This window comes from Rhinatrema bivittatum, chromosome 5 (assembly GCF_901001135.1).
Source record: "Rhinatrema bivittatum chromosome 5, aRhiBiv1.1, whole genome shotgun sequence".
Classification (NCBI taxonomy): Eukaryota; Metazoa; Chordata; class Amphibia; order Gymnophiona; family Rhinatrematidae; genus Rhinatrema; species Rhinatrema bivittatum.
The window spans coordinates 171,397,318-171,413,922 of NC_042619.1; positions in this window are offsets into that span (position 1 = coordinate 171,397,318).

A 16,605-nucleotide genomic window follows, 5' to 3' on the forward strand; every position below is an offset into this window, starting at 1 on the left:
ATTTTAGCTTAAGGTTTTGCCACTACAGGTCGTGTTTAATCATTGGTCCAAGTCCTTTATTATTTCTTTTGTATACTATTTTTTGTTTTTTGATATTTTTATAAAAGTATGTATCGGGGTGATACCTTCCTTGGCGTGGCTCAAACTTTCAAAAGACGTGGTTATTCAAAGTCCAGTCCGATGCGCGTTTTGCATCACTGCTTCAGGGACTGAAACAGAATATTTATTTATTTATTTAGCATTTTTCTATACCGACTTTCCAATAACAAAATTATTGATCAATTTGGTTTACATTTTAAACAATAACAACAATGACAAGTAAATGTCTTACAATGAACAGGTCGAATTAACTTGGATTAAGATATATGGGGGTAATAACATAATTAACATGAGCGGTGCCTAATATAGGCTAGAGGCTGGGTTTTAATGATAGACTGCCAAAGATAATAGTCTAGAATACTTCACTTCTGTATTTTATCACTGACAGGTATATTTATCACTGCCCCGTTACTTCTTTGCTTTCTGCAGAGGACAAATACTGTCGTTATTCAGCGTAACTTGCAGCACATACAATTAAATATTTGGCACATACCTGGGCGAAGCTGAATGGAAACAACAGTGAACTCACCAAACCTTGCCGCCGTTTCCTCTTGCCGGCGTCTGAGCAAGGTTGCCGCGAGAGTACCGCTGATTATATGTGGTTTGTCATGTTATAGCTGTGTGGAATCAGCGCGTTTCAGCTGTGTGTGAGTGATGTTCACATGAAATGGACCCATTCTATTTCCTTATTAAGTCCATAAGGATTCACTGTTTTTAATGCAAAAATCCAGCGTTGTTCGCTTTGACGGAGGCGTTTGATTCTATCGCCTCGTCTCCAGTGTGCAGATATTGTTTCCAAAACAGTCCATTTTATTTCAGAAAAAGTGTATTTGTGTTCAGTAAAATGTGTAACCAATGGCTCCTCGATTCTTCCTGTTTTTAAGTCGCATTTGTATTCTGTCAGACGTGTGCGAATGGGACGCTTTGTCATGCCCACATAAGATAGTGGGCATGGGCAGAATATGGCATAGATTATAAACGAGGTTCTACATGTGAACTGAGGTAACGGCAATGTACGCCCCGATGCAGTGCGTATTATAGTCTGTGATGACTTCAAAGTACAAAATGTGCAATTGACACAATTATTGATTGTGGTGGTACAAGATATTGACGCTTCACGTAAACTTTAATGCACAACTTGGTCCTTGATATTTCTTCCTCTTGAATAGGCTATTCGTATGGGCTCCTTGAACATAGGATGAAGATCTTGCAGCATTGACCAATGTGTTCTGATAGCTCTACTGATAGAGGGGGATGCTAGTTAATGCCTCATGACCAATGTTTGCTGGTTCAAAACTGCCGAATTCCTTGGGAGGGACAAATAATCTCAATTGGAATATAGTGATATGCTTTTTTTACACAAGATGTTGGATACCCCCATTGTAAAAAACGTGTTGCCAATTGTTCTGCCTGTAATTTAAATTCTTCATCTTCAGTGCACAAGCGTCGAATACACATGAATTGCCCAACTGGAAGATTGGACTTAAAAATCTTTAGGTGAAAGCTGTCAAATCTTAACAGATTGTTACGCTCATTTTGCTTCCGAAAAAGTGTGGTAACAATTGTGTCTTCTCTTCTGGTTATAAGAATATCTAAGTATGCCACTTGATGCTGATCATAATTTATTGTAAATTTCAAACATGAATTTAAGTTATTCAACCAAGAATGAAATTCTAACAGGGATGCAGGGGACCCTTGCCATACTATTAAGATGTCGTCTATGTAGCGTTTCCAGTGTTTTAATTGAGTAGACCACTGATTTTGGTAGATATATTGTGATTCAAACACTGTCACGAATAAGTTGGCCACGTCCGGAGCCATGGCTGCTCCCATGGCGGTGCCGCAAATTTGTAAGTAAAATTTGTTCTGGAACATGAAATAGTTCTTACTCAGTGCAAGATGTAGCAGTTCTATCAGAAATGATGTCGGAATACTTTGAGGAGGTACCCGATTCTTTATTACTGAGGATATCACTGTAAGGAGTTCCACTTGTGGGATGACTGTGTAAAGAGATTCAATGTCCATGGTGACAAGTAAACTGTCACTGGACAACGTAACAGTGGATACAAATTGTAGCATTTCAGAGGTGTCTTTAATGTATGAATCTGCTTGTGAGACATATGGTTGCAAAATTTTGTCCAAAAAGATTGAAACTGGTTCAAGTCAGACTCTTTGGCAGAGACGATTGGTCTTCCAGGGGGATTTTCAAGATTATTAGTATGTATTTTGGGGACCACAATCAATAATTGTGTCAATTGCACATTTTGTACTTTGAAGTCATCACAGACTACAATACGCACTGCATCGAGGCATAGGTTGTGTGCGTCGGCCTAGTGCTGGTGCGTGATCCCCCGGCCTAGCGGCCTTATGGAGGCCTCTGGCCTTGCTCCCTCCCCATCCCCACCCCGGACTGACCACGCCCTGCCCCTTTTTTCAAGCCCTGGGACATATGCGCGCCCCTGAGCTTTGCGCGCATCACCGGGCCTATGCAAAATAGGCTCAGCGCGTGTAGGGCTTTTAAAATCTGCCCCATGGATTAAATTTTCAGAGGGATTTTGCATGTAAAAATAGCATAAATATGCATAAGTGGCATGTACTCATGGATATGCTAGTATATAAATGACAAGAGTATGTGTGTATTTTTCAGTTCACGCGTACATTTTGCTGGCAGAAAAATGGGGTTGGCTAAGGGCATTCAGGGTTGGAGTTCAGAAGTACTCATGATAGTTGCTATTTTGTAAGAGATATAGGCATATACATTACCAAGCTTGTTTGTTTACTTTTATACCTGCTAATTGAATGGCCCAAGTGAAATAGCACTTGTCTATTGTCTGTATATTTTGGCTGGAAGGTCTGGGTGAACTGATGGGTGAAATCCCAAAGGATCTCAGTTCACTGGAGATGGACTGGGTGAACTGGTGGAGGTATTGGCAAATTGGTGATTTTATGTACATGCGCAAGTCAGTTTTTTCAAAATGATATATGTGAATACTTCTTAAAAAAAAAAAAAAAGTGCCTCTGCATGTACTTTAAAGTTATTAGCATACACATAGCCTTCATCACAGACCTTTGCAGTACCTCTTTGTCTTTTTTACTTCCATCAATATACATGTTTGCTTTGGGGTAGATTTTCAAAATGATCTAGCCTGTGAATATACAGAGATAATATTTTCCTTTGCAAGTCAATGATCCCTGATAAAAGACCACTGCCCAATTCTCCTGCCTTTGAAATGGCAACCATAGAATTCCCTTAAAGAAGGCCATGGAGAAGCCTGCCCTAAAATGCAGTGTTTCAAAGCAAGACTCATTAGCTAATGGCAGTATGTGTTTAACTGCAATAGGGATCTTAAGAGTCACTGGCTGCCTCCAGATTAGTACACCCTGGGCACCAAGCAGGGATAGGGGAGTTGCCAAGTCACTTTTTTTAGTTAGTCTGGAATTCTGCAGGCAGACAAGTCCAAATTTGCCCAGCAAATTACCTGGTTATAAGAATTGAAATCTTTGGGTGAAAAAATGCATTATTTAAAAAAATATAGAAGTATACGGTAATTCTCTGATGGGGTACATAAAATGATGGGATGGGATTCCCTGGAGCTTTAGAGTCCTCTATCCCCATTTGGTTTAGTAGATTCGATAAATGATCTTGCAGATGGTGAAGTGGACCTGTGTTGTGACAGCATGAATATTCCCCATCATTCTCACCACTGCACTGAGTGATAGATAAAATTCCCATCAACTCCCTTCCATGAAACTCTGCATCCATGCATTTCCAATGGTGCTGGCTAAAAAATGAAACTAACATCATGTTTCAAATACCAAACCTGAACTTTATTTCTGAATGAGCCAGCCAGAAACTATATGCATGGATGTGAAAGAATGTTACACATGAAACCACTGAATATATCAAAATTTCATGGGTCTTATAGCCGGGTAACTCACAATTATTAGTCATATACTTCTGGGACATAATAGGTACAACCCCTGTTAATGCCATTTCTATATGTCTTTGGATCCCAGCATGACTGTTAATCCAACTCCCAACCTCCTTTCAAACCTAACCCTATGTAAGGAATGGGGTTTACCCTTCAGCATACCCATACCAAAATTCACATCCAGAAGGGATCCAATGCAGCTCATGTTTACATCTTTACCTTCCTTAAAGATGTCCACAACTCCATTCTCAGGTGCAGGTTCCCTGGACAACTGCACTCTAAGGGACACTCTAAGGGCCCTCCATCTTCTGGGACTTCTCCATATTGGAACATCCAGCCCTTTTACTCAGAAGGAGGAATGACATCTCCTTTCCTTCACCTCCTGGTCCATTCCTCAGGAGGAGGAAAAAACCTATGCATTCTGTTCCATGGCCATGAGCCGCTTCTCTTGAGAAGAAGAGTCCCTGCAAGACCCCACTCCCATTTGGGAAAGCCCTTGGGCCCACCAACCCTCAGGCTGGCTACTCTAATAGATCACATACTGTATCTGGATGTCCCTGTGCTTGGAAAGGGTAGGAACCAAAAGGGCAAAAACCCACCTGTTATAATCTGTTATGATCTGCTCCTCCAGAGGGGAGGAGCTAGCAATCTGTTGTAATATGCTTCGCCAGAGTGGAGGAGTCAGCAATCTGTTAGGATCTGCTATGCTGATGAGAGGAGCAAGCAGATGAGAGTTAACAGTCTGTTGTGCTCAGCTCCTGAAGTGGGAGGAGTGAGCACTCTAATGTAAATAGGTGAATCCTTGGGCCGATGACAGATGACAGCACCCTCAGGAGGATATACTGAGAGGAACCACTAGCTAGGCTTGGGTATATAGACAGACACAGATAGTTCTTTATTAGACAGGTTATTAGAACCACCAGAGATGGCAGAAGTGAGCTGATATGCCCGGCAAGGCTGAAGTCCTTCAGATACTGGAACTGCGATCCCAGGGTTGCTGAGCTATAGAGAGACTATAGATAGTGAGTAGACAGGGTATGCTGTATACATAGCCAGTAGTAGATGACACACTCACATAGATTCTTAAAGAGGCTCAGTAGCTGGAAGGAGTTAGGCCCCCGAGGAGCGGGTACCTCTGGTAAGTCCGAGGAGGTAGAGTAGCTTGGATGAATTCATATCCCAAGAGCAAGTTTGAATCTCAGTCCTTGCTAACTCAAATCATAAATGCAAGTGAAGACCTTTTATGTTGGAAGCAGATGATCTCAATACAGGGGGACACCCCTGAGGTTCGCGCCCTTGCTGGTACATACTTTGGAGCATGCGCGCATGCGCACCCTACGTCATCAGGAACATGGCGGATCCGCAGTGTCGAGCCGGTCCAGGGACGCTGGGGAGAAGCGGCATGGAGATGTCGCAGCAGCAAGCTGTCCGTCAGACCCGGAGGGAGTCGCCACAGAGGTAGAGAGTGTGGAGTGAGGGCTAAGAGCAGCCACGAGTGCAACACTACCAAAAGTTGCCATCTTTATAGATTCTTCTAAACAATTATCATCCAATCATAAAAGCCCAAAACTTTAAGGGAACATACATATCATTTTCACCAAAGCACATTATCAGACTATACTACAGAGTCACATATCTTAAATGCCAACCAGTGGCATTTTTCTGGTACTGCTGGCCCAAACATATTCAACATGATAATTGAAATTCAAGGGGGAAAAAAAACTCCTGAAAATTCCTAAAAGCGAAAACACATTTTTTTCCCTGCACAACCTTAATGTACATACTATTGCTTTTATGCAGAAAAGTATGTGAATACAAAGAGGACAATTCATGTGGGTTCTGGGGTAAGATTTGGAAGTATGTGCTTATTAACTTATTTTATAAACAGATTACTAGCATATATCATCAAACATGTGTGCATGCTAATGAAGTCATAGATATGAAATCTTACTTCAATTTGGTCTGCAGTTTTTGAGTGGGGGAGCAAATGTTGGAGGAACAGTGGTTAATCTGTGCTTGAACTAGAGAGAGTCTGGGTCAATTGGTGGAGATCTCAACTGGTGCTTGGAAGTATGTGCACAAATATTTTCATAAGTGAGATACGTGCATACATCAGCCAAACTTTATAAAATACCTGCTTTCATGCATAAAATGAGGGTTATTTCATGCACATTACAATTATTTAATGCATAATGTGTATGCTTTTTCTTTTATGAAATAGGAGTATAAACTATGTGGATCTCTGCAATAAAAGAATGTGTATGTACTGAAACATACATGTGCAATTTCAGGGTGGTGATATGTGGTATTTTATAAACTGCGTGGCTCCTAGTGCATGGTTTATAGAATACACGAATAACTTTAAGCCACCAATTTATAATGAATGTGCTGATTTATGCACACTGTTGATAATGACCCTCTTTATACTATTTTGCCTGACACTTACCTTTGAGCTTTACAACTGTACCCTTTATTTCTGAAAACTTTTGGTTGACTAGGAAATTATTCACTGGTGATTCATTACATTTTTTGATTATATATATAAACTACTGAGAGCAAGAAATGTTATTTCAAAACAATCTTGTCAAATCCATTGAGAAAAAAAGATTTGTGGATCCATTGGAAGGTACATCCTTCATTATAAGGAAGAAGTGGTCATCCGCATTACCAATGTGCATTCTCCTGTAAATATGCATTCCAGTCGCAACATTTTTCTTTTTTGTTTTCTTTTATACTCTATTTCCTGGGGGTTTTAGGTAGTATCGCTCTACTGACTGACCTCAGAGTGCTACCTGGCCACTATGCACAACTTCTCCTTTTCATGAACTGAGTATAATATATCATTCTCAGTATGCACACAATCTCCAGCCACCAACTGCCTGAAAGCTAGTGTCTTCCTGTACAGACTTGTAATAAAAATTCTTGAACAAAGCAAACAGGTTATTATTTGTCTAAGCTTTTGCAAAGGTGAGTAATTATACAGTAGGATAGATTAGTATTTCAGTGATGCAATTTTTAATCCAAGTACAATAAATTCTCCATTCTGGCTATCATGCTAGTTTCTGCAATTTGAAATTCATGTGGAGTTTTCCAGCTGCTAAATTACTATTTTTTTGTAGGGCATATTTTGAACTATTGCACATTAGCAGTCTGATAATTATCCAATAATGCATGACAGAGTGTCTACTGTTGTAGGCTATTAATATGCCTTACTTCAATGCTCCTTCCAAGGTGCATGGGAAGCTGCCAACACATTTTTTCTCCACCAGGTATATGGTTTAAACATTGCAAGTACCAAAAAACAGGGGCAATATAACCTGACCCACACACTTCACAAAATAGAAAAGAAAAATTGTGTGAGTAAATAAATGGAAAATGTCCCACAAGAATATGTAAGGTTCAAAAACAGCTTTCTAACAATACTCTTGTGAGAGTGAGAGTGAGAGTGAGAGAGAGAGAGAGAGAGAGAGAGAGAGAGAGAGAGAGAGAGAGAGAGAGAGAGAGAGAGAGAACCTTCATATTATGCCTATGCCTTAGACAGGTATTTGTAGCCCTATGGGAGGGCCACCTAGTAACTCGAGGTGGGGATTAGGTATGAGCGTAGGGGGTTGGGGGCCACTTTCACATTCAACATGAGACCTACGGAAAGAACAGTGGTCTCTAGTGAAGATTTGCTGGCCGTCGGAGTGAGGACACTCACTCCAAGAAGAGATTTGGGCAACGTTCTCACAAGCTAGGTTGAGAGAACGTTGCCCAAATCTCTTCTTGGAGTGAGTGTCCTCACTCCGACGGCCAGCAAATCTTCACTAGAGACCACTGTTCTTTCCGTAGGTCTCATGTTGAATGTGAAAGTGGCCCCCAACCCCCTACGCTCATACCTAATCCCCACCTCGAGTTACTAGGTGGCCCTCCCATAGGGCTACAAATACCTGTCTAGGGCATAGGCATAATATGAAGTCTCTCTCTCTCTCTCTCTCTCTCTCTCTCTCTCTCTCTCTCTCTCTCTCTCTCTCTCTCTCTCTCTCTCTCTCTCTCTCTCTCTCTCTCTCTCTCTCTCTCTCTCTCTCTCTCTCTCAGAATATCATGAACTGTGATACTCCTGGCTGGACACTGCAATGATTCATTGGTTGCTTTACCGCAGTGCACAATGTTGTCGTGATTTGCGACTCCAGTTCCGCGAATGGTGAAAACATCGCGTGCGGCGATGTTTCCCCACTGCATGAAAAATGCCTTATTTGCATAGGACATGCCCCCTCATGCGTTACCACTGCGATATTGGAAAATGAGGCCCTAAGTACACATTATTTTAAAGGGAAAAAGTATCTGCGTAAAACGTCGGTGCAAATAAAGGTGGGTACATTTTTCACTAGGAATTTTCAAAGGGAAAGTATTCCTGTACTTTCTCTTTGAGAATTAGTGCAAAGTCCATTGGTAAAAAGTATATGCAGTGTTTTCAATATTCAGTTATGAAAATTGCACTCTAAAAACTCTTTCTACTTTTAAGCATTTCATGCTTATGTTATGCTTTACAGGTATCAGTCTCCTGTCTGCACTGGGATTGTGATGAGCATTAATACAGCAATGCTCCAAATGCCAGATTAACTCCACTCCAAGTCAAGCTGATAGGGTATTTCTGTATTCTTTTTCCCTTTCCAAAGAATAGCAAAGGGCATTATGAGTCCTCTGGAGAGAAATAAATCCATTTACTCATACCTACACTTGTAGGCATATGCAATAAAACTCACACTAAGAATAATTTAGTGTGCCTTTGTAGAAACATTTAACATGCATGGTAAAATGGTACTTTTCAAGTAATACAATAAGATTTAGTGTGGTGTTGCATTAAAACCAGTATTCCCAATAGTGTGCTTATACTATTATTTTGCATGACAATGCCCAAATACATTTGCTAAATAGCATGAACATGCTACTTACCATGAGGAAACTAAATAGTGTGATTGCATTAATTGGTTCAAGTTAGGAGATTATATGCTGCTGTGATCAGGTTGGGATGCTGATTCCGGCTGTCTGGGTGCCATCCCCATCGATTCATAGCCTTCACTTATTCTCTGGTCACTACAAAAGGAAAAGCAGTTGCTTTATGAGGACAAGAAGATCCTAGTCATTCAGGACTATTGAGCGAGTTACTGCCATGCATCAAGGAGTTAGTCTCTATCTACTCCAAGCTGCATGTTCTCAAAGTAAAGGATATGGTCTTATACCCTGCTTGGCTCCATGTGATTCACAATGATGAAACTCTGTGGCTGCATCCTCTAGCTGAGGCAGAGAAATTTGTCGAGCAGTTGGGGGACAGGAATGATTGACACTGAAGCAGTGTGAAGATATTTCTGAGTTGTCCCGCCAGTGCATTGCTGTGTTTTGCTCCTTGTTCTGGGGGACTTTAAAAAAGGCCTTTTTTTTTTCCAAGTGGTGCATTCATGATTTTCACAGAATTTATCAAACCTTAGTACACATTAGGTAGATTAGTGCCTGAATTGAGAGGTGCAGTTGGTGACTATTTTTAAGCTATAATTTCCTCCTGGTACATCAGCCATGTTGAGTGCTTTTTTCAATGAGCTGCAGTTTTGCAGCGGCTTGTTGCATACCCTATTAGTTCTGGGCAGTACATCGAGAGGTTGCATGATTTAATTTGTTTTCTGCTTGCTATTCTCTGCATTGCCTCTCAGTTTTAGTGAATTGGTACTTGCATATCAATGCACCTATTCTTTGTTTTCTGAACATGGAGTCCAGTAGCAGCAGCTTGATATGCCTATGGCTGTGCCCTTTTGGCTTTCAGGACTGTGTCCGTCTTTTTAAGCCCTGCCATACAACGTTCCTGTTTGACTATGCATCTGGTTATATACATAATAAGCAATGTTCTATCCATTTTTTCAAAGGTAAACTCGTTGGGACAGACAGTGCTATAGTTTTTCTTTTTCCTTTGACTATATTTACCTTTGCTATGAGGGACGTGTGTGTGGGATTTTAGGAGGTAGTACTCTAAGTGTTAAATGTGATCTTAACCAGATGAACGGGTGCTTGATGTGGTTAATGAGGGCTTTAGGGGGGAGAGACCAACAGTTGTTTTTGAGGGACGGGGTGGTTGAGCGGGAGGGGTTGGAATGGGGGGACTTTCAATGGGTTAGCTTTTAAGTCTTGGGATAGTGATGGATCTTATTCAGATTGGATTGTTCTGTGTGGGGGTGGGCCTAGGCTGGGGGGCCTGTTCTTTCAAAATTTGTACAGTACAAGTTATATACTTAATGTTAAGAATTTTTGCTTAAATTAGTATGAGTGGTTTAAAGTTTGTGACTTGGAATGTCAAAGGAATCAGTTCTATAGTGAAGCAACAGAAGATTTTGAGTGTCTTAAATCGGAAAAAAATTAAGACTGCTCTGTTGCAAGAGACTCACTTAACTGATTTGATATATTATTCATATTCTGCTTTCACTTCAAAGCAGATTACATTGAGGTACTATATAAATTTCCCCATCCCCAGAAGGCTTACAATGTTTGGAACATCATAAGAACATAAAATTTGCTATACTGAGTCAGACCAAAGGTCCATCGAACCCAGGATCCTGTTTTTAACAGTAGCCAATCCAGGTCACAAGTACCTGGCAGGACTCTAAGGGGTAGATAGTTTCCATTTGCTTATCCCAGGGATAAGAAGTGGATTTCTGCAACTTCACCTTAATAATAGTTTTTGGACTTTTCCTCCAAGAACTTGTTCAAATCTTTTCTAAATGCAGCTACACTAATAGGGGTAGATTTTAAGACCTGCGCGTGGGCGTACATGTGTGCGCGCTACCCGGTGCGCACACATGTATGCCTGATTTAATAACATGCGCGTGCAGGTGCACACATGTTATAAAATTGGGGGTCGACGCACACAAGGGGGTGCACAATTGTGCACCTTGCTTGCGCCGAGCCGCGCTGCCTTCCCCCGTTCCCTTCTCCCTTTACTAACCTTCCCACCCCTTCCCCTAACCTTTTCCCCCCAGCCCTACTCTAACCCCCCCAATTTCTTATCTCACCTTTTGCGCCTGCCTGGAGGCAGAGGATGTGGTGAAAACTATGGGCCGGATTTTCAAAAGGTTTCGTGCATAAATCCAGAGGATTTCATACGTGCTGGGCCTATTTTCAAAAGGCCCGGTGACGCGCATAAAGCCCCGGGAAGTGTGTAAGTCCTGGGGCTTGCAAAAAGGGGCAGTCCGGGGGCTGGGCGGGGCCAGAGGCCTCCGATACAGCGGCCATTTGCAGCTGTGTTGGAGGATCACATGCCGACAGACCAGATGCTCCCAATGCGGTTCACAACAGGATGCCGCTGACATTCTCCCAGGCACCAAACATCACCATATTTCAAGAGCCCATGGCAAGAAATCCCCCATGACACCCACCAATGACCTCACAGGCTCTGGCCTATAAAAGGCCCTTGCTTTCCTACAGTCCTCGCCTTGGCAACAAGTCTCCCTACATTCTTTAGTGTGAGTTGTCTCAGCATTTCTTGTCCTCATTCTTCAGTTCCTGCGTTCTGTGTCTTCAGTTCCAGTGGTCCTTGTCTTTGTCTTCAGTATCTGTGGCCCATCTTCAGTCTTCTTTGGTTCCTTGCCTATCTGTTCTGCTCCTTGCCTTCCTGCCCTGCCTATCCATCCCTCCTTCCCTAAGGACAGATATCCAGTATTAACCTCAGCCTAACTCTTGGACATTCTTACCTGCTGCCTGCTTGCTGTATATTCTCGCTTGCCATTTGCCACTGACCACTGACTGCCTCCGACCATAGCCTGCCACCGGATATGCTTCACCTATTCCTGCTCTGACCCAGCTACCTCAAAGAATCTTTCCACCCACAGTGGCCTCCATATGAGATCTGCTGGCCCAGGCACCCAAAGGCTCAACCTGAGGAGAACACGGGCTGGTAAAGGGGAAGCTTCAGCCGGGCAACTGCCTCATCTGGGTTTACCTGCTGATGGTGGTGTCCTGCAGGGCTCCTCCCTGCAGGTTGCATCAACTCTGCATCAGTCTAAGGGTCCACATCACCAACTCCCTTTTTACATTGACATGTCTTTTGAACTTTCACTCATGCATCTGTTTCATCCTTGATATGTGTTGCATGCTGAGTCGAGCAAGTTATGCCAAATCTGAACTAGTGTATCAGTCTGTCCCTTAATTTTGGCTTGGAAGTTCCTTGCACAACTACTTGGTTATGACATTGCTTTAACTCTGTTTCTTCCTATAGTGGGTAATTTGGACAATCTTCCAAGAATTCAGATTGCTGCCTTTTTGGCTTGGAGTCACAGGGTGCTGACACCTGTATGGTATTTGTTGAAAGAAGATGATAGTCTCCTGTCTTTTTGAGAGCTAAGTTTGCTTATGGCTTTGCAGATAGAGACTATTTATCTTATTTACACATCCACCAGTACATATAGTGATTACGCAGGAAGGGAGCTTACCAAATCCACTGTTTCCTATCTGGAAACCTTTAAGACTAAGGAAGTGGAGTGAATGTCTATTTCTCAACTATAAAAATCTATGAGGTTGAGTATGCAGCAGTTATCTCCTATGATAATTTAATACAGAAATGGAGAAATTATTGTAGTATATTGGTCACTTCTGAACAATTACCTCTTCCTTTCTTTAGGATTCTCACCTTGTTGTTGGGGAAGGGGTGAGGGTTTCAATATAAGTTCCTACACAGGATAAGGCTTTTCAGGCAAAATTAACAGACTTCAATAGCTGTGTTCCTTGTGTGGTCCATAGAGGGACTTTAGCACATTCCTTTTGGTTTGTTCCTCAGTTCAGAGCTTATGATTAGAATTATGAGCTTTTTAGGTGACCTTTTGGGGCAACTGCTCCCACTTAAAATGGAGGTGATATTATTTGATGATTGCTCTGTTCTGAAGATTAGTCAAAAGGGGCAACTATGTTTGTTCAGAAAGCTTATCTGGAGGGGAAATAGAGTATCTTGACATGGAGGAGCCAAGTGCACCCCTCCTTTTGACAGTGGTACAATATGGTGTACAGCATGATGCAAATGGAAAGTCTGGCTTGTTGAATCTCTGTTCACTGTAGGGATCAATTTCTTAATATTTGGGATACATACTGCTAGCATCTATCACAAAGTGAAATTCTTAATTTCCTGTCATTAGCCAGTATCTGTGGCCCTTCTTCAGATCTTTAGTCTTCTTTGGTTCCTTGCCTGTCTGTTCTGCTCCTTGCCTTCCTGCCCTGCCTATCCATCCCTCCTTCCCTAAGGACAGATATCCAGTATTGACCATGCAGTGCTTCTCATGTGGGTCTTTTTCACTATAGAATATCCTTGTTTAGTGTATATGGTGTTGTGTAATAGTGGAGATTTCTGGAGACCCCATTGCTTATCTTTTTGCTGTAGAAAGAGTGGAGGAAGGGCTGTGGGAGGGTGAACTGGGAGTTCTGGATTTTTGATGATTGTTGATTGATAATTTCTTCTGCTTGATGTGGCCTAAGGAAAAAAATGTATGCTAGATCCTTGTTTGTACTTTTATTGACTTTCAATAAAAATATGTTTCGTAAATGGATAAAGCTCAGTTCTATTTTCCACTTAGCTCCTTTGGCTTGCTTCCAAAGTATATACAAGTTGTCTATTAGTGATAAGGAAACAAATGGGAGAGCAACTACACTCCAGGAAAGAAGGCTAAAGGAGAGCAGAGTTCCAGGAAAGAAGAAAACTGACATGAATGAAAGTTTTACATTCATCTGTCTTCTATGCCAATAATGGTCTTCAAAACGTGGTGTGACAGAATGTGGTTAGGGACATAAGAGGGCATAGCAGGAGTGATCCAGGAGCTAATCTGTTTATCCTGATGGTGATATACCAGAAGGGCACTGGCATAACACTATTCTCCTATCTATGTCAACCCTGTTGTATACACATCACAATGGCTGCACCATATAGTCTGATAGTGCTTCATAGCTCACAAAAATTAGCTCTATACTTAAGTTAAATCAATTGGTAAACTCATAGAAATGTTTCAGGCTCATACTGCTTTTCAATCTCAAGCCTCTTAATGCCTAGTCATCTTTGGCCAATGACAGGAAAGACCTTTGTTGTCTCATAATTTATTGCTTGGAATTACAAACACAGTGCAAAAATAAAGCTGGATTTACTTTTGAAACGCTATAAAGTGTATCCGTGTATCTTTCTGTTACCATCTCCTTCTCTTTCTCTCTGTCATTCTCTTCTCATCCTCCTTGTTTCCCTTTCTTATTGGTGGCCTGTGAAAGTGTTCTTTATGTATTGGAAAAGAAAGAAAGGAAGGACTGAAGGGCCTTACTGTCTAGTCACTTGCCCCTGGGAGAAAGCCCTCTCTAGTAGGAGGATCCTTTCTTTTGTGACTAGTCAAGTGGTGCAGCTGAGCTAATCACAAATCTGTTGCTCATGGTTAAGCCTCTGAATGCCTGCAGTGTACATTAGCCAAGATTGCCAAAGCTAGAACAACAATAATACTGACAATTATGTCAATATCTTGCAGACTGTCAAGATGTGGAACAATGTTTAAAGAGCCTCCGTGAATGTGTAACTGTTTTGTTTGAGAGGACATATTTGTGATGTAAATATTTGTATATGTATATGAATTCCCTCAAAAAGTGTGCATGAGCTATTTTAGCAAAGAGAAACATAGTCTTATGAGTGCAGTTTTACCATAAACCATAAAAAATAGGTGCCACATCATAAGAAGTGAAGCCCCAAAGCATAAAAGAGATGAAACTGAAAATATAGGTAAAAACTGAACACATATCAAACATCACATCTAAAATAAACTAAAGTTAATATAGTATATTAATATAATTTTAATAATATCATAAAACAAGACAAACCAGTTAGCTATATATATATAAGAATGTCATAAAAAAACAAAAATAAAACAAGTCTGCATATGTATAATGAATGAACCTATTCAAAATAAAAAATTAAACTAAAATCCCAATCATGTTGCAGCATAAAATATCTGTTTCAAGAAATAATAACAATGTTAAAACTACAGAAATAGTCATTCTGTGATTGCAGGTACATTTTAAAGAACTTGTTAATACAGTACAGTATGAGTAAAAAAGGGGTACTCTAGGGGGTGTTCCCAGGTGGGGCCAACAATTACACGCAAAAGTTGCCATTTTAAAAGACAAGTGCATACATTTTCCAGTGTAATCGATTTTTGCACCTGCTAATGATCTGGCATAAGTGATACAATATTTGTGTATTGTGTAGTATTGACTGTGTAAGAGGTCTGGGTGAACTGGGGGATATTCAGAGTGAAGAATTAGGATGGTGTAGATGACTTAGAGAAGAACTTGGCAAATCCATGGATTAATTGGTAAAACTGGTAATTTCACTCACACGCATATGTTTTAAAATACACCAACTTACACACATAAATCTTGACTCACACACGCATAATTTTAAAATAGTTGGGTAAAGTACACAAGCTGAATACATTGATTTACATTATCTCAATGTATTGCATGTATTCGCGCGTATGCCTACATTTGTGTGTATGTGCCGGGGTAAACATATACATATACATACCAACTCACCCGTGTGTATGTGCCGGGGTAAACATATACATATACATATACATACCAACTCACCCATGTGTATGTGCCGGGCTAAACATATACATATACATACCAACTCACCCGTGTGTATGTGCCGGGGTAAACATATACATATACATTAGGGATGTGAATCGTTTTAGGACGATTAAAATTATCGTCCGATAATTTTAATATCGTCTTAAACCGTTATGGAACACAATACAATAGAGATTCTAACGATTTATCGTTATAAATCGTTAGAATCGTGAGCCGGCACACTAAAACCCCCTAAAACCCACCCCCGACCCTTTAAATTAAATCCCCCACCCTCCCGAACCCCCCCCCCAATGAGTTAAATAACCTGCGGGTCCAGCAGCGGTCCGGAACGGCAGCGGTCCGGAACGGGCTCCTGCTCCTCAATCTTGTTGTCTTCAGCCGGCGCCATTTTCCAAAATGGCGGCGAAAAATGGCGGCGGCCATAGACGAACACGATTGGACTGGCAGGAGGTCCTTCCGGACCCCCGCTGGACTTTTGGCAAGTCTCGTGGGGGTCAGGAGGCCCCCCACAAGCTGGCCAAAAGTTCCTGGAGGTCCAGCGGGGGTCAGGGAGCGATTTCCCGCCGCAATCGTTTTCGTACGGAAAATGGCGCCGGCAGGAGATCGACTGCAGGAGGTCGTTCAGCGAGGCGCCGGAACCCTCGCTGAACTGACCTCCTGCAGTCGATCTCCTGCCGGCGCCATTTTCCGTACGAAAACGATTTGCGGCGGGAAATCGCTCCCTGACCCCCGCTGGACCTCCAGGAACTTTTGACCAGCTTGTGGGGGGCCTCCTGACCCCCACGAGACTTGCCAAAAGTCCAGCGGGGGTCCGGAAGGACCTCCTGCCGTCCAATCGTGTTCGTCTATGGCCGCCGCCATTTTTCGCCGCCATTTTGGAAAATGGCGCCGGCTGAAGACAACAAGATTGAGGAGCAGGAGCCCGTTCCGGACCGCTGCCGTTCCG